Source organism: Rana temporaria, chromosome 8, assembly GCF_905171775.1.
Source record: "Rana temporaria chromosome 8, aRanTem1.1, whole genome shotgun sequence".
Lineage (NCBI taxonomy): Eukaryota > Metazoa > Chordata > Amphibia > Anura > Ranidae > Rana > Rana temporaria.
The window spans coordinates 132,982,751-133,002,185 of NC_053496.1; the positions used below are offsets into that span (position 1 = coordinate 132,982,751).

General features: G+C 39.3%; 1 protein-coding gene and 1 long non-coding RNA gene across 2 annotated transcripts in view; one reads left to right on the forward strand and one right to left on the reverse strand.

Moving 5' to 3' along the window:
* The window catches only part of NRG3 (neuregulin 3), a 1,094,068-nt gene that overhangs the window by 583,180 nt on the left and 491,453 nt on the right, over window positions 1-19,435 (forward strand). The window lies entirely within an intron of this gene.
* LOC120909081 lies at window positions 15,176-18,396 on the reverse strand. The gene is made up of 3 exons (XR_005741225.1): window positions 18,358-18,396; window positions 15,512-15,720; window positions 15,176-15,360 (listed from the first exon to the last, which is right to left on the reverse strand). It is a non-coding gene; the product is annotated as an uncharacterized LOC120909081 (long non-coding RNA).

Genomic DNA, 19,435 nt, shown 5'->3' on the forward strand with positions numbered 1-19,435 from the left:
TTACTTTAATAACAAACCCAAGTTATACAGTGTCTGTATAAACCAGTAACTGTCAGGGTTGGTGACAATGACCAATATTTAGGAGTGGGAAAGCGCATAACTAAGTGGTAACTTCCTAGCTAAAACTGATATTTAAATAATAAAGCATCTTGATTTTGGGACCAGAAGTTATGTATAGTTTTGGTAGGACCTAAAAATGTCTCAAGCATAGATACAAGCTATTATTTTGCACTACAACTAAGGAAGTAGTGTATTGATGCCATTTATTGTATAGATACCGTGGAGCAGGGATCTTCAAACTACGGCCCTCCAGTTGTTCAGGAACTACAAATCCCATCATGCCTAGTGATGTCTGTGAATGTCAGAGGTTTTCAATGCCTCATAGGATGTGTAGTTCCGCAACAGCTGGAGGGCCGTAGTTTGAGGATCCCTGCCGTAGAGTATAGATTACATTTTTTTGGTAAAAGATAAGTGTTGTAATATGCTTAGATAAATATTTGCTTAAGATAATAAAAATGTATAGGGAACAGATGGGTCAAACTTAGTACAGGGCTGGAATGTAGGGATAGTGGGGTTATTGCACCTTTAGGTGCAGTCTACTCAATGTACAGTATACAAGGCAAAAAATAAACCCTCTTACCCGCATTGGTTGCTTGTAACAGGCTTTAATATATAATACACTTTCTTCAGAATTGGTGGTCAGTGGCTGGCTATAACCACAGCCACTATTGGATAATGTGGGGCCCCCTATGGCCTCTCTTTCAGGCTCTTGAATAAACTGCTACTTACCTTGTCTGGGGTCCCATTCTGCTCTCTCTTCACATGGTAGCTCTTCATTAATATTGAAACATTGCAGTCTCCACACAGTTACAGAGCACTGTGTGAAGCCAGAACTCCTCTCTTTCTGATACCCATAAAACTCTTCCAGGTATAAGAGGGAGACTGCAGCAACACTGATGATGGAGACCGGAAGTATCCAATAGGATGCTTTGCAGCACAGAGCTGTCTGCCCCCTGCTATCCTAAAGACAGAGTGATGGGTGCTGGAACACAGAGTTTCCAAGATCTGGAAAACACTCTGCATATCACCAGTAGCTACATTAAGGCACCTCTGGTATCCTGTGCAGACTGTACCCCTAGGTACACCATTGCAGTACGGGGACAGTGCCAAGAGGTGCCATGGCATATGGGTAATGTTTTTAAAATGAATAAATTACATCCATGACAAACATATAGTTTTTTTTTTCAACACAAATGTTTATTTTATATAAAGGACTAGCATACAGTCATATATAACTAACATAATGAATGCTTTTTGTCCAATGATCAGGCTAAGGGTATGTAAGTTACCAAGGCAACAGACCTGGCCATGTTCTCACCCAACGTTGCTAAGGGATTTAGAGCACAGGTTATGTAGTTTTCTGTCTGTTTAGAAATTCAGATGTAAGGTTAGGAAAAGCATACTTTGAAAACTCATGTTCCAAAAGTCCAAGACTCATGTTTACAGAAAAAGTAAGTGCAGCACAGTGCACTGTTTGATTGCAGTTAACCTACTGAGCATGACTGAGTATTAGAAGTACAACAAAAAATAAATTCAGATATAAAATCATGCTGCGGGCAAAGCCATGTTGAGGAAATTTGACCTGCCAATTATGCAGCAAGTTAAATGCAGCAGCAATATTTACCTGGATTGGCCCGTTGTTACTTCTAACTCACTGGTTATGGTTAGCATTTTGTATTTCTTTCTGTTTAGCAATATCCAATTCAGCTGTGACTAATGACCCGAATTCTTCTGCTTGTCAGTCATTTCACGATGCTTCTTGAGTGGGAGTCAAGGTAAAAGCTCACAGTGAAATAAAATAAGTTTTTGTCAATATTTTCCAATGCAGAAATAGCAGCAATCCATCCAATATCTGTCTATTTGTAAGGCTCATGATGGTGTGACATAACAGTTACATAACAAAACCCTTTAATCACTTCATAAGTGTTACAACAGACTGCCTATTTTTTTTGTAATTTGATCACATTGCCATTTTACACCCCTAAGGAGGATACATAAGCATAGGCAGTTCAGTGCTGCTACCTTCTATCACAGAGCTCTTGGCCCAGAGTACACTGTCCTACCCTACAACCTATATCAAGCTAACCTTCACAGTGACCCTAACATAGTAACGAAAATTCACCCTTTGGTAAATGTAACCACTTACTTGCATACTAGCCTTTTTTTAAAACTTTATTGATTTTTTTCATATACAAAAACAAGAAGTGTCATCCATAAAATACATATAATCTCCAAGTTGTTAAAACCCACCCATTTAAGAGATGCCCTGGCCCGATGTGTTTTCTGCCTTCTTTCTTATTTCAGTCGCCGTTATCCTCCTCCCTCATCCCATCCGTGAATTTCCTGGACAACTTAAAGGCCGACCATCTTTCCCAGACCCCTCTGTATCATTCAGCCTGTCCCTCCTCTCTGCTACTTAGATATTCCATCTTACAAGTATGGTCTACTCTTTTGAGCCACACTTTTATGCTTGTTTTTTTCTTTACGTAGCCATCTCTTTGGTATTGGTGCCTTTGCGACATTCAGTAGTGGTGGAATTACCGTTTTCTTATATTGATTCTTTGTGCCATTTGTGCCATGGAACAGGCAGGTCCAAGGGTTGTTTAATATCCCCCCCCCCCCCCGTTATCTCTTCTATATATTCTAGAGCATACTTGCCTTTGCTGCATTAAGATCCTCAGTGTTGAAAACTTCCTTTGTTAAAATGTATTAGCATCAAAATCGTATAATAACCACATACAGTATATGTTGGCATGCCAATTACTAATACAAATTATGCTAGTCCTAAATCTAGCTGTGGCCCCTGGCCTTTACTCAAAATGAGTGCAACCCAAAAGGAAAACCTACAATAGGGAGTAATAAGACCAAATGCTGCCTTTATAGCAGAAGGAGACAGTTTAGTTCCAACATAATTCCTGATGGTTGAGCCTGTCTTAAAGGATAAGTTAACCTTTCCTAACCTGTTACATGTTACACACATATTTAGCCCTCCCCCGATCCCTGTTGCAACAGCAGACTGGGGATCTTCTCCCCGTGTCTGCTGCCAAAATTCTAAAAAGATGCAGCCGTGTGGAGCTCCACCCACCTGGCTGTGTCACAGTGATCTGTGAATAGGGGACTACAACTACAGACAGCCTTTGCGGCTGTCAGGTTGTAGTTCTCAATGAACTACCACAGCGCTGTTGAGCGCTGTGGTAATTCATTGAAAGTTCCTGTCAATGTGTAACTAAATGCTCGTACAAGCACACAGCTTACATACATAGTATGCCAGAGCCCTGCATATTACCCACAATCTCCAGATCGTGGGTGCGATGCTTTGCAGGCTCCAAATGTAAAAAAAAAATGCAAAAAGGGGTTGTAAAGTCAGACTTTTTTTTATCTTAATGCATTTATTGCATTAAAATAAAAATCCTTCTGTGTGCAGCAGGACCCCTCAGCCCCCCAACACCTACCTGAGGTCAATATTTGTCCAGTGATGTCCATGAGTGTCATCCAAGATTCTGCTTCATGCGACGTGGTCCACCAGTGGCTTCTTTATCCAGGGGGTTCTTCTTTGTCTCCCCGGTGGGCTTGTTTTTGCACTGTTACCAGGCTAACGGAGACCGCACCTTACTGGTGAGACCGCAATGAATAAGATACTGTGTTAAGATCATACCCTTTACACAGTAATTTGATATTTAGTGAGCAGGGGACCTACCTTTTCTCTTTTGACTTCATGGGTCTTCAAACTCAGGGCCCTCCAGTTGTTCATGAACTACAATTCCCATCATGCCTAGTCATGCCTGTGAATGTCTAAGTTTTACAATGCCTCATGGGTTGTGTAGTTCCACAACAGCTGGGGGGGCGTAGTTTGAGGATCCCTGGCTTAGAGTAACAAGTAATTTGACTCGCACATCAGTGACTAAATGACAAATGTTTAGATTCACTGAATGCATGCATGGATATTTGTCCAATCTGTAGACAATCACAAAATCCATCAATAAACATACAGTAGGTTTTATTCCTGTGCTGCATGCTTCTCATCAGACTGGATAAATATTCATATTCAAGCAGGTCAAAATGAGCAAGTCTCCGGATTAGATCATCATTAAAAAAAAAGGAATAGCCTAATATTATTTGACTAGTCTTGATAGTGTATATCCCATAAATATTTGACACATTCTGTAGAGTTTTGTGTTAAAGCGGAGGTTCACCCAAAAACACAACTATGTACCATCCAAATGAGCATACTAGCGTCAGCTACAGTATGCCTTTTTTTTTTTTTTTGCACTGTACTTACGGTTTAATCCGTAACTTTTGTTTCAGACTCCCGCGGGGAATAGGCGTTCCTATGAAGAGGGGAACATGATTGACGGCTGGCTATGGCGCGTCATACATTCCGAAAATAGCCGGAGTAGGACTCGGCTCTTCACGGCGCTATACGGCGCCTGCACACAGACTAGGAGCTGACTGCGCAGGCGCCGTATATGTCCGCATCCTATTTCGGCTTTTTTCGGAACGTGTGACGCGCCATAGCCGGCCGTCAATCATGTTCCCCTCTTCATAGGAAGGCTTACTGTAGCTTACGCTAGTATGCTCGTTTGGATGGTAGATAAAGAATTTTTTTTTTTTTAGGGTGAACCCCCGCTTTAAGTATATACTCAGAATCAAGCCTGCTTATGTCTTTTCCATAGCCATTGGACTAACTCATTGTAATTTTGACCATGAAAGGGATAGAGCTGTAATGAATGTGAAAATACAATACAAGACAATTATTGCACATATTTTAAAGCACTGGCTTTTGAATGGGGATTAAGATGTGGATATTGATGTGTATAAGGTAGACAAGGATTTCACTTTTGTCTGTAACTGTAAATCAGACAGTCCTTGAAGGAGTGAGAGAAAGGTCAGCATTTGCAGGCCTTCGTTAAAAGCCACTCAGAATTTTTTTATAGCTTTATATCAGCTGTGAAGTAGGGGGTTTTCATATCTTGTTTAGCAATTTATTTTTTACTCTGCTGATGGGATAAGAGACAACATTCTGTGGTACCATATGCTGTGGTAATGTTTCTCTATAATGAAACTAAAACCATTGACTACTTTCCTTTTCTGAAGACATTTTGAACTCTTATGGCAAATATTATCACTATGTTCATTACCCTGATGTTGTACCTCTTATCCCATACCCTCCCCAGAAGATAATATAATAATATTAATCAGAAAATACATGTAACTGAGTTATAGGTGTGCTATATGTTATGGAAAAAAAAATGCCTAACATTATTTTCTGTATGTTATGAGACATATAAATAAACCATATATAAAGCCATATTTTTTTTGTAGTTCAGAATAGCATGTCAAGTGGTGATCTTTATCTATGACAGATTTTATTTCACTCTGGAGATTTTTCCTTTTCTTTTTTTTAGTGGCTTTATGACAAGATGTAGAGGAGAATCTTCTCAGAGAATCAACATTTGTAAAAATATGTTTCCTTGAGCAATGACTGTTAGATGGGTAACCACTACTGACACCATTTTTTTTAGCTACCATACCCTACATTCTGCATTCTTACTACTAACCACCAATATAAGGTACATTCTTTCCAGTGACTAATAATGTAAGTAGCATTTTTTTCCACTAATGACCAGTGTAAGGAGGCCCTTCTTTCAATGATCACCAAAAAAGGGTGTCCTTCTCTCCAGTCCAAAAGGAGTCCATCTTCACTGACCACCAATGAAAGCAGGCATGGTAAGGGGGCATTTCACTGATCACTTGGCACTTTTCCATTGAGCATCTTTACTGACCACCAATGTGAAGGAACGTCATTTAATTTTCACTGTCTGCAATAATTTTCTGGACATTATTATCAAGTTCACTTCAATGGCTGGGTCTATGTCAGGGCTCAGCCCTTCCTTCTCTGTGCTGGCAGCTAATTGCCAGCTCCCATCTCTCCACAGTGATACACCTGTTGATGATTCTGTTTGTCAGCTCTGCCTACTTAAAGCCTCCCAAGTAATTTGCTCTTTGCTTTCGCCTGTGTTAAAGCGGATGTCCGCTGAAAAAAAATATTAAAAGCCAGCAGCTACAAATACTGCAGCTGCTGACTTTTAATGTTAGGACACTTACCTGTCCTGGAGTCCAGCGCCGTCCACAGCAGAGGACGAGCGATCGCTCGTCACTCTGCTGCCCCTCCGCCATCCTCAGTGAGGGAACCAGGAAGGGAAGCACTCCGGCTTCACTGCCAGGTTCCCTATGGCGCATTCGCTAGTGACGCTACACCTGCCGATTGGCTCCCGCTGTGTACTGGGAGCGGAGTGTTCCCAGAACACAAAGGGGGGGGAGGTGATGTCATGCATGCAGTCTGCCCAAGACTGTGTGGCCGGAAGTGGGTGCAAATACCTGTCTTTAGACAGGTATCTGCACCCCCCTCCCCCCTGAAAGGTGTAAAATATGACACCGAAGGGGGGGAGGGTTCCGATCAGCAGGAGTTCCACTTTAGGGTGGAGCTCCGCTTTAACATCACAAGAGACTTTCTCCTGTGTTCCTGTTGAAGACCTGCTTGATTGACGTTCCCTCTGGCTATAGATCCTGCTTGCTGTACTACTACCTTTATCACTGGCTCTTGGACCTTTTGCTTGGCCGACTACTCGATCCGGTTACTGAACTTTGGCTATGTTTTGACTACGCTTACTCTGTTTACCTTTTTGTTTTTATTCTTAAACAAGTGTGATTTAACTGTATTTCTGTCTCGGTCTGATTCATCGTTTCTGACAGTCTAAGGCCCCTTTTACACGATCGGACTGTTGAGGTCCGCCTGTCAGTTTTGATGGCGGACCTGAACGGCTGCTCCATGCAGTCCTATGGAACATGCTGTCCATTTTCATCAGATCTCTCCATAGGAGACAGCGGCGCTGCACAAGTAAACAGAGAGGGGCTTGTCATCCGCTGGCTCAGCAGAGATCTGCGGACAGATCTCCCACTGAGCTGGCGGGAGCTGGCCTAGTGTGAAAGGAGCCTAACAGTACACAGCAAATGACTGATCCCTGTACTGACCCACTGCCAGTAGCATGTGATCACTGTGACCAAGCACAGCAGATCACATGACAATTGTAAACAATGAATGGCTTCCTTTTATGCCATTCAATGTGTACAATTGTGTTGCTAGCTGTAATTGTTCACAGTGATCACACAGTACAGACAGGGCCAATCGCAGCCCATCTGTACCATGTGATTAGCTGTTTTCACTCATGGGCAATAACAAAACACATACTGAATGAATCAATTTAATTCCGTAAAAATTGTTGTTTATATCAGTGGAATTCACTGGTATAAGCAATCATAATGTTAAAAAAAAAAAAAAAAAAATCCTGGTCACTTTCCCAGAGAAGGGCAGAGTTACTATTGTAAAACAGTTTTTCTCTGGTGACCAAAAAATTTGAGTTTTTTAAATAAAATGTTCCCAAAAATTATGACAAAAAATGACAACTTAAAAAAAAAATGCCATGTCTCTTACTAAGTGCTTTGGGCAGTCTGCTTTCCAAAAAGGGGTCATTTTGAAAATATTTGTTCTGTCCTAACATTTTTGGGCCTCAAGAAATCTAAAACCATCAGTACATCAGGATTGATCGATTTTCAAATATATTCCAGAGCTAGTGGACTCTTACAGACTAACTAATATACACTGATTTGGGTTATTTTCACCAAATAAATGTAGCAGAATACATTTGGTCTAAATCATTGAAGAAAGATTATTTATATGCAAAATGTTATATTGGAAACAAATACAAAAATAGATTTATTTATTTATTTAGCATAAAATAAAAAATCCCAGTGGTTTAAAAATATCTCTAAAGTAAAGCTTTATTTGTGCTCTAAAAATTATAAACATGTCATTTGGGTACAGTGTTGCATGACCGCACAATTGTCATTCAAAATGTGACAGTGCTGAAAGCTAAAAATTTACCTGGGCAGGAAGGGGGTGAAAGTGCCCGGTATTGAAGTGGTTATTTACATATTTTATAATTACTGAAAATAATTGTGTCAGGTATTCCTGGTGTGGTAGCATATACAGTGCATACGCCACATTGCTTTTTTTTTTTTTTTCTTATATCCCAAATTAATGTACGCTACTTAATGTATGCTAATGTCAATATTATTAGGCATTACTTGAGACTTAAAAGTTATTTCATGGGTTCCTTGGTGTCAAATATATGGAGAAAGGCTGCTCTACTGTATCCAAAAGTAAAAAAAAAAAGAAACATATTTGCGTTTGATATGCTTTGTCATATTGTATACTGCAGACAAATTATAACCGATATGCAGAGCTGACATACCTTGCAAAGAACAAAATACATGTTCACCCTTCCTGCTTCTGTCTCATAAGTGAAAACCCATGCACCCTCCTTCTGGTCACATTGAAACACATCCTCCCCCTTGAATGTCTTCTTTCATTCTTTACCAGTTGAAATACTGTCTGCATTTCACCTGTTTTCTACACTTCTCTGGTGTTTAAAAATAAATAAATAAACCACAAAGATCAAAGCAGATTTTGACATCATTTTACAAATTAGATTTATTATTTTCTTTATATTATGGCGTTTTTTAAATACATTTTCAGGGGCTAAAACCAAGTAATCTTCTGTAATCTATCTAAGTCTCTAATTATGTCTTTATTTGCTGCTGTGAAATAATGCTTGCTATGAAAGTTAAGCATGAGTATTAGCTTTGTTCACAGTATTTACACAATCTAAAAAAGTTTGTTATTAAAATATAATTGTGATTGTTGTACTACACAGTATAACATGTGTAGCTACAACACATTTATTCAGGTGTGCCAATTTTTTAAATTTTAATAGAAGTTAAGTGGCATAATTCTGTCTCAGAGACATCCCAGGGGCATCTCTCTCTCTCTCTATGTATGTATGTATGTATGTATGTATGTATGTATGTATGTATATGTATATATATATATATATATATATATATATATATATATATATATATATATATATATATATATATATATATATATATATATATATATATATATATATATATATATATATATATTACTTTACTACTCATATCTGGCAGTTCTCTCAGCATATGTTACACTGTGAATTAAGATAAGGGATTAATCCTGTTAAAAGCTATATTGAGTGAAAGCAGTATAAATTAAGATCACACAGCATAGCAAGAGGTGAAGATGTTAAAACTATTTCCAGTTGTATTTTGGGAGGTCTTTACAAGATGAGATCTTCTATCCAATAGGAAGTGGCATTGATTTCACAGTACAAATTGTTGCAAATGGCTGCATGACTTTTAAAACCATTTGCAATATTGTAATTAAGCTTAATTCACCTACAGAGTAAAAATGCTAAAAGGGAACATATATATATATATATATATATATATATATATATATATATATATATATATATATATATATATATACTCAAATAAACAAGCACTTACAAAGTAGAGCAAAGTGTAAACCTCCCAAATTGGGCAAAGATGAAAGGAAGGGGATGGCAGAGGGGGATGAGGAAAATTAAGATGGGGAGGGGAAGGTAGAAGGAAAAGGGAAACTCCTAGAAGCTACTATTCAGCTGGCGATTCTCTTTTCGGATAAAAGCAATCCATGCAGCAGATTAGCCACTGGGTTGCTTTTAGGAGCAGCAGGTGGGGGATGACCCTAAATACCTAGGCAGTATTTCCCGGGGTTACTGTGCTCACTAGCGAGCCTGAGAAATTATCCAGCGGTTTGCGTGGGTGGATAGATGCAGAATTTAAGAGAGACCATATTGTCTCTCCCCAACCCCTATGATCTAGGACTGGAATGACGTCATAATGTCACTTCTGGTATAGAGGAGATATAAATATTTTTTTTTATTTCAAGGTTAGAGGAGAGATCTGGGGTCTTATAGACCCTAGATGTCTCCATAAAGATGACCTGTCATCACTGTAATTTCTATCACAAGGGATGTTTACATTTCTGGTGATAGGAATAAAAGTGATTAAAAAAACAATTAAAGGGGAAGTGTAAAAAATAAAAAAAAATAAAAAAAATAATATATATTTTTTTTTTAAAGCACCCCATCCCTCCATGCTTGCACACACAAGTGAACAGATGCGTAAGTCGCTCAGGCATATGTAAATGGTGTTCGCACCACACCTGTGACGTATCACTGCAAACATTATAGCAAGAGTAATACATTTTAGAGCTAGCCCTCCTCTGTAACCTGTAAAAATCTTTATAGCATTGCCTATGGAGATGTATCATAGTTAATTGCCATCCCAGGAGCGTGCAAAAATGTAAAGCATGACAGGTTAGGTATTTATTTACTTGGTGTAACATCGTCTTTTAGATTTTACAAAAAATTGGGTTTTTTACAAGTTGTTTTGCATTACCATGTGACATAAAACATTGAAATCACCACCATTTTATTCTCTAGGGTCTCTGCTAAAAAATGTATAATGTTTTTGGGTTCTAAGTAATCTTCTAGCAAAAAATACAGATTTTTGTAAACAAAAAGTCTCAGAAGAATGCCTGGTCATAAAGTGGTTAAAAAAGTATTTTCATACAGTATTTCTGGATCCCAAATAGTTCTACTGATGACAAAACAGCCATGAAACCACTCCAGAAACCTTGCTTCCCTGTCAAAGCCATCTATTGTGGATCAAGTGCACCTTACTGTAGTAAACTGCCTTTTGGGTATTTCCTAATGACATGAGATGGTTGGTAGTTGTCATGCTATAAGAAATGGTAACTTAATATGATCCCTAAAGTAGTTAATATCTCCAAAGGTATGGTGATCCTCCAACCAACACATATATGACATAAGTGGGTGTAAATGTAGCACCCATTGAAGCACCACATCTTTGGAGAGAAAAATCTCATATCAAATAGAAAATAGTTATGGCTTAGCAAATTACTTACTGCCTCCACAACAGAGTGTTTCAAATTAGTGGAATATTCAATATACATATCCAATAGGTGTTCCAGATCACTTGTTTGGCATTTACCGTAAGGCTCTATGCATGTTGCTTTGGAGCATTTCTGCAGTGCTTTATGTTGTGCTTTCTACACTTTTGCTTTTTTACCACAAAATGGCATTTTGCTATTTGTGTTTTTTTTACATTCACTGTATATAGCTGGTTGCTAAAGAGTGGGTCGAGAAGCTGGCCACCGCGTCCTTGACAACTAATGAGTCATCAGCTGTCAGCGGGCTTCCCCACTGACAGCTGAATGTAAAACAAAATAAACAATTGCTGGCTAAAAAAATTGTGAAAAACACAGTGCGGGGTTCCCCTTATTAGACCATACCAGACCCTTCAATCTGGTATGGATTTGGAGGGGACACCCCACGCCAAAATAAAAAAATTTTTGTGGGCCTCCTCAAAATCCATACAGATCCTTAACAGCCCTGGCCGGTGGTTGTCACATTATGTGCGTGAGAGGTTATTGGAATCTGGAAGCTCTTGCCTGCAGACCTCGACAACCACCAGTCACCCCCATATTGAGGGTATGCGGCCTGGTATGGTTCAGGAGCAGTGTGCTTGCTCATCTCCTCCCTTTCCTAACCTACCGGGTTGCATGCTCGGATAAGGGTCTGGTATGGTCTTTTGGGGGGACCCCACGCCATTTTTCATGCATTTTTTAAGCTGGCAATTTATTTTGGACATTCAGCTGTCAGCGGGGAAGCCCGCTGACAGCTGATGACTCATTGGTTGCTAATGACGCAGTGGCCGGCTTCTCGGCCCGCTCCTCAGCAACCAGCTATATACAGTGAATGTAAAAAAAAAATTGTTGCAAAATCACAGTAAAACACAATACTTGTGTCTTGGATGCAAGTTCATTGAAGTCTTTTACATGCAAAATGCTGCATTTTGCAGGAAAAAAGTCCCCAGCCCTTTCCAAAAACGCAGAGGCACAAAAATGCATTAATGTGAACATGTTCGATAGGAATCCATGTTAAAAAAAGCATAAAAAAAATTCATTAGTGTGAATTGAGCCTCAGTGTCCCAAGCTTTATTCTCTAATATTTGGATTGCATGTTTTGTTTCCTGCAGATAAATAGGCAATTTTTGTTACTGAAGACTGAAGGGAGTCAATACTGGTGACAATAGGTTTGATGGGTACAGGAAATTCCCTCCTTGTGAACCTTCGGGAGATGATGGAATTTATGGATTACTGGAAAGTCAGAAATTTGTTTATTAGACAATTTTTGTATCTCAACTCTAACTGCCACTACTTCATTAATGATTAAATACAAATCCTTCACCAATTATTTTTATTTATTGTAGGTAATGATAATCCTCCTAATGATAATCCTCCAAGGTCCCTTCCCTTTTTCTACTCAGTTATGGTAGTTCCATCCCCCATAAAGAGCCATTGACAGATAAGTCAATCCGTGTGCAGGCAGAAGTGGATGCACATGCAGCGGCTGCTCGGACACAATCACATTTCAAAATCTGACATGTAGCAGAAGTAGGTACACAGATCCAAACACACAGCAACTGCACTAGGATCTGTGGGCCAGATCCACAAAAGGGATACGCCGGCGTATCTACTGATACGCCGTCGTATCCCTGTTTCTATTTATGCGACTGATTCACAGAATCAGTTACGCATAGATATTCCTAAGATCCGGCAGGTGTAATAGTTTTACACTGTCGGATCTTAGGATGCAGTACCTCGGCCGCCGCTGGGGGCATTTCTCGTCGAAATTCCGCGTCGGGTATGCAAATTAGCACTTACGGAGATCCACGAAGCGGTTTCTCTTCGTGAAGTTGTTAGTTTGCAAACGCAAAATTAGGGCTACTTTTACAAAGTGTAAAGTTAGTACACCATGTAAAAGTAGACCCTTCTTTCCCGCGACGCTGTCAAATAATTTTTTTAATTTTTTTTCAAAAAAAAATTTTCCGCCGCATCTCTTTTTTTTCCCGACGCAACTTTTTTTACCCAGCGCGATTCACACAACTCGGCGTAACTTAACTTCGCGCAAAGCACGTCGGGAAAATCGCGTCGGGAGCATGCGCAGTACGTCCGGCGCAGGAGCGCGCCTAATTTAAATGGGACTCGCCCCATTAGATTGGGCACGCCTTGTGTCGGACAGATTTAAGTTACACAGCCGAAAATTTCTAGGTAAGTGCTTTGTGGATCGGGCACTTAGGTAGAAATTTTGCGGCGGTGTAACTTAAATAGGAAGATTTAAGTTAAGCCGCTGGCTGTGGATCTGGTCCTGTGTACCTACCCCTGCCCTCAAGTCAAACTTTGACCTGTGATTGTGTCCGTACAGCTGCTGCATAAATAGTATATTCTTTGGGCTGCCTGCATGCAGCTCTACGGTGGATACAAATGTTACTGCCAGCAACTCTGCATAGACAATGGGACTAATCACCCATCTGCATAAGCCCTAAAGTGCAACATAAAAAAAAAAAAAAAGAATTCTATACTACGATTGGGAATGCCCTAAACCTGCTCATTAATTTACCATTACTATATTGAATTACTTACTTACTTGATGCTAAATCCCCCATGTAAACAAAGCAGTGAAGGCATCCTAGGTGAGGTCATGTTGATCAAATATGATAATGACAGTGCCAGAGAACTGCCATTTAGTGATGAAAGTAGTAAGCATCGTTGTGTCACTTATTGTGATTTTCACTAGAGATACATTACTAGACAATGTGATTCATGTTGGATTTACATCAGGGAACTTTTCTTATTTTATTTATTTATTTATTTATTTATTATTTATTCGGACGAAAACTAATGCACATGTCTAGTTATTACCATAGTTGTGCATATGGGATTATTACTGAAACTTAAGGTTCTCTCCTAAAAAAACAACTCATGTTTTCTCACAACAGATCAGTAAAGAGATCTATTTCTATAAGAAATGTAAAAACACTCCTGAAAAATATTATACATGTCATTTGCCCAATATACTGTTTAACAATACTTGAGCTGTGAACTATTTACAAGTTAGATTTCATTCTATATTTGAGACACAGTTACAGAATCAAATGGAAAGACTGTGGATGATGAAACTCCACAGCCCACACACCTGGACATTAAATGAATAATGCATCTTAAATTTTGAACACAATCTAAACATTATTTTCACTTCTACTATTCACTGTGATGGAAAATATTTTACAATTCATCTGTAACTTGCCTCTGTCTTCTTCCTAAATTCATCAGACACCTTATATCTGGCAGATTCTACATGAGGTTTTTGATAATTTCATCCAATTACTCTTCTTTAAGTCTCCATGGCATTTTCTTCTTTTTATAGACACCATCTGTCCTAATGAGTTTCTAACAGCTTTTGCTGTGTAGCACATCGTTGTCTCTATCACAATTTCTCATTTTCATCATCTCTCTGGCTGTGTTTTTATCTTGCTGAAGAAGCAATTGCATGTTTGTTCCCAAGGCAGAGGGTGTCATGTTGGCAGTAGTATTATTGTAACCAAATTGGGGAATACAGATTAGTGAGAACCACTAGGTCAAACTGTTGGAGTTTGGAAGTTGTTCTAAAGCAACAAAAGGTAATATGCACATGAATAAGAAAATGTTTAAAAGATAAAAAAGAAAGCAGTTGTTCCTTGAAAAAAAAATATGTTTTATAACTCAAAATAAAAAATGCAATTTTTACGGCTAACTTTATGAAAAATAAACTGTTGTTATCATGTATGAGGAATATGGATGTCCTATCAAAAGGACAGCCTTTGATTAACAAACCTCCTTTAGCTAGGTCAACACTGTGAACCCAGTAAAATGGTGATTAATCTATATAAAAAGGAATAAAAACAGCCAAAGGCAGCTTTATTATGTATTGTTCTTGTGAGCCACAATTAAGTTTAAGGCGAAAAATAAGGTGTTCTTTCCTCTGGGATGTAGGTGGCTATGGAATGCACAGACCCGATGAAGCATTTTGTCTGTAATCACAAAGAAAGTCATTTTTCTTTACCACTCACTTGACTGATAATTGATCTCTCATCTTTAGCCAACCAAACAACTCCAAAGAAGCTGTGTTAAAGTAATAGTATCAAGGGTATTTTCCCCAATGGGGTTTTTGGGCAGCTCAATTAATGAATTAAGATACAATGTAAAAGAAAAAGTTTTTTATTGGATGACACGTACAAAAAATGGGGATGTAGGGGTAGTTTAAGATATGAGTTGCGGTAATACAAAATCGTTAAAATTCCATACATTTAACAGGACACAACAAATTGATATACAGCGGGTACAAGCATATAGCAATTCCTAACGTGTTTCGACCCTAAGGGTCTTCTTCAGAGGTATTGTTGTAACTGAAAGAAATTTACAAAAGATTATTATTATATGTTTTATCAACTACCCCCCTCCTTTGCCCCATCTTTGTACAGCGGGGATCTATAAAAAAGGGGGAGGAGAGAAGAGAAAAAAAACAAACAAATTACATAAAAGATCAACAAATTTTACCAAGTTGATGAGTATGGAACAGTCCAAACCGAACTCCTTTGTCACAGTAGAGGAGGCCCCAATGGTCTCCCAGAGTGGTATCCTGACCAACCTGCGCTCCAATGCAGGTACCCCAAGGATAAGCAAAGTGATCAAGTGTGACTATACAAGAGGTCACTGGGTAAATGGCGGCGCCCGACAGGTTGGTAGGTCGGGGGAGGGTTAGGCGCCTGCAGGAAAAGTAATTAAAAACATTGTTTATTATATTTTGGTTTGTTAGTGTGTGTGTGTGTGTGTGTGTGTGTGTGTGTGTGTGTGTGTGTGTGTATATATATATATATATATATATATATATATATATATATATATATATATATATATATATATATATACACATACATCAAACACACCTTCATATGATTGGGTTATTTGGATCACATAGATAATCAATCCCAGCAGATCCAATAGGGGAAAGCGCTGGAAATAGTTAGAGGTAAGTATATATGAATAAATAAAATGTAATTGGTATATCAGAAATGTATTAATCATTATTTAAAGTATCATATTAATTAAATGTGAAATTATTTGAAAATTACAGTGTTGTGATAAAAAAGAGGGAAGTGCAAAAATAAGTGGGATAAGGTGAGGTGTTGTTGGGGGACTGTGATATTGAGGAAAAAAGGGGCCAGTGAATGAAGTGATGTGAAAAATGCAAATGTGTAGGAATGGGGGAGAGAAAACAGGGTGTGGTGTGTGTGGAGTGCTGGGATAATGAGACAAAAAATAACCTGTGCGGACTATTAATTTAAGGCTGTGTGTAAAAGAAAGGAAAACCTTAAAAAATTGGTGAAAATGGGAGGAATGAGTTAATTGTAGCTGTATTAAGGACTGTATTAGGGCCCTTTCACACGTACGGACCATATGTCCGCATTTTCATCCGTCCGTTGCGGATGAAAACGGGACATACATGGGTCCCTATGTGATTATGGGTGTCAGCGGATGACCATCCGCTGACACCCATAATTTGTCCGCCTCCGCAAAGAACCGATTTTTCGGACGGAAGAAACCCCTATTTTTCTTCCGTCTGACGGATCGGATGAACACGGACATACGGTCCGTGTTCATCCGATTCCCCATAGGGGAGAGCGGAGGAAAGACAGGGCGGTCCCTGCACAGTGTGCGGGGACCGCCCTGTCAGCTGCCAGCTCAGCGGGGATTTTACGGAGGATCCCCGCTGAGCTGTATGGACACACGGAGGCAGATCATTACTGATCCGCCCCGTGTGAAAGGGCCCTAAAAGTAATAGTTGCCTTTTGGGCCTTAAAGGGATCCTGTCGCTAGCTCATTAAATTGAATAAACAATCTTTCCATATGATTGTATCTGCTTTTAACATACACACTGTGTAGAAATCCAAATGCCATTAGACTGCTGCAGGGTGCCAGCATCTTGTATACAATGTTAACACCCCCAGAAGACTCAGAGCTGTGGCACTGGGAACTGACCAGTAATGTTTAGTACAATCTGTAAATGCATGTGACCCTGGCAGGTGACACTGGCTCACCCATAGAATAGAGTCTAATTACCAGTTGGTCATCACCAGAGCTCCAAGTAAGGACTCTCAGATTTGCCCCACCAAGAGGTGCTCTCAACTGTCTCCTTTCTTTTATTGCACTTAACCACCAGTTGTCTGTTGCTGATCCAGATTGACCTGAGAACTCTTCTGTCTGCTTCCTGCCTTGACCCCTGCCTGGGCCTGACTACTCTCCTTGTAGCTGTCAAAACCTCTGCCCCATCTACTGTCGTGTTAATGTTATCATGAACATTCTCCGCAATGTAGCCATAAAACATTTATTATTACATTTTGATATACATTTTTGAACAATCTGTGTTCAGCGTGCTTACCTTTTACAGTATTGACATCTCTCACTCTTAAAATCCCTCATTTTGGGAGAGTGACTGTCTCTCTCAACTGTCTCTTTTCTTTTATTGCATCAAATAATGGGATTGTGAGATATTGTCATCTGTGTCTGGAAACAATCCCACCACCTACCTTTTATAACTGGTGGTTAAGTATTATAGTATTTAGCTCTCAGGTAATGAAAATAGGTCACAACAGCAGCAACATCAAAGGCCGAAGTTTAAGTACCCTTATGGTCAGAGGTCAAGTCAAGTGTCATTACATGACACTTGCAGAGCACTTGAAGCTCATGTTCTAGTTTTCCAGTTTGTAGCAAATTTGCTTGGCAAGTCCCTAGCAAGAGGAAATTTGCAATAGAGATTCTACAGCAAGAGCTCTGTAAATCCATAGCATACAAATTCAGCCACAGTGACCCCCTGTGGTTGGATGACAACTGCACAATATAATTGAACCAGAACTTGCTGTAGACTTGCAGAATGTTCGCAAATAAAATTGATCTGGAGTCATGCAATGATGACTTGCTGCAATTGTGCAACAAACCGTGAAGCACAATTGCTTGCTTGCTCTCTGGGTGGAGGTCCTAGTAAATTCCAGCGGGAATTTTGTGAGGAATCCTGGAAGGCTCCGCAGGGATCTTGTGAGTCTTGTAAGAGACCAATTACAAGATGTAACCTGGGGGATAGGTAGCAGGTACAAAAGCTCCCTGGGATGAGCAGGCACAGATACCAAGTCCATAAGATAAGTGAAAAACAGTGGAGTGTTTATTGGTGCTATATACAAAGTCTATTTACATGTGCTGTACAGTGTGCAGAAAAACAAACATAATAAAAAATAGTTAAACAAAAAACCTAGCCATGTCTCGATATATATACAGGCCCTCACTACTAGGCTGAACAAGCCTATAGCTTGTCAGCTTCCATATCAACTGCTTAACAGTTTTTTACCAACCTCCTTGCTCTCACATACCAATACTATCTGTTCTTCCCAGGCAGAGCAAAGGCTGTCTGTACAGGTGAGCTTAAATTGACCTGGGAGAGAGGAACAACACCTGAACTGGATCAGAGATCCCTGAACGTGTAAGAGAGGAGCCTGGGAGAGGTATAAACCCCGAACAGGACTTTCCCAGGCTCTCTCTGGGATGCTGTGCTACAAAGAGAATAAAAAAATATAGATGATAAAAAGTATAAACACTGCAAGTAAATATTAAAAAGCCAAAATCATTATTCAAAATAGATGCACCTTTTAGCCTGCATTGCACAGGGATAAAGATTAGTGAGGGTCCCCTAACTAATTTATCTTCACATCTAAAATATTTCTAACTAAAATTCCTTTGATCGTTTTGACCATGAAGCCATGACATGACTGAGGGAACAGCACACAGATGCTCAGTTACATAGTTAGTCAGGTTGAAAAAAAGACACAAGTCCATCTAGTTCAACCATAAAATAAATAAATACAATAAAAAATATTGTACAATCCCATATACCCAATTCTATACCCACAGTTGATCCAGAGGAAGGCAAAAAAATTCAGCAGAGCATGCTCCAATTTGCTACAGCAGGGGAAATAATTCCTTCCTGATCCCCCGAAAGGCAATCGGATTTTCCCTGGATCAACTTTACCTATAAATGTTAGTACCCAGTTATATTATGTACATCTAGGGAAGTATCCAGACCTTTCTTAAAGCAATCTACTGAGTTGGCCAGAAAAAGCCCTGCAGGGAGTCTATTCCACATTTTCACAGCTCTTACTGTGAAGAAACCTTTCCGTATTTGGAGATGAAATCTCTTTTCCTCTAGACGTAAAGAGTGCCCCCTTGTCCTCAGTGTTGACCGTAAAGTGAATAACTCAACACCAAGTTCACTATATGGACCCCTTATATATTTGTACATGTTGATCATATTCCCCTTTAATCTCCTCTTCTCAAGAGTAAATACATTCAGTTCTTCTAATCTTTCCTCATAGTTGAGCTCCTCCATGCCTCGTATCAGTTTGGTTGCCCTTCTCTGAACTTTCTCTAGTTCCC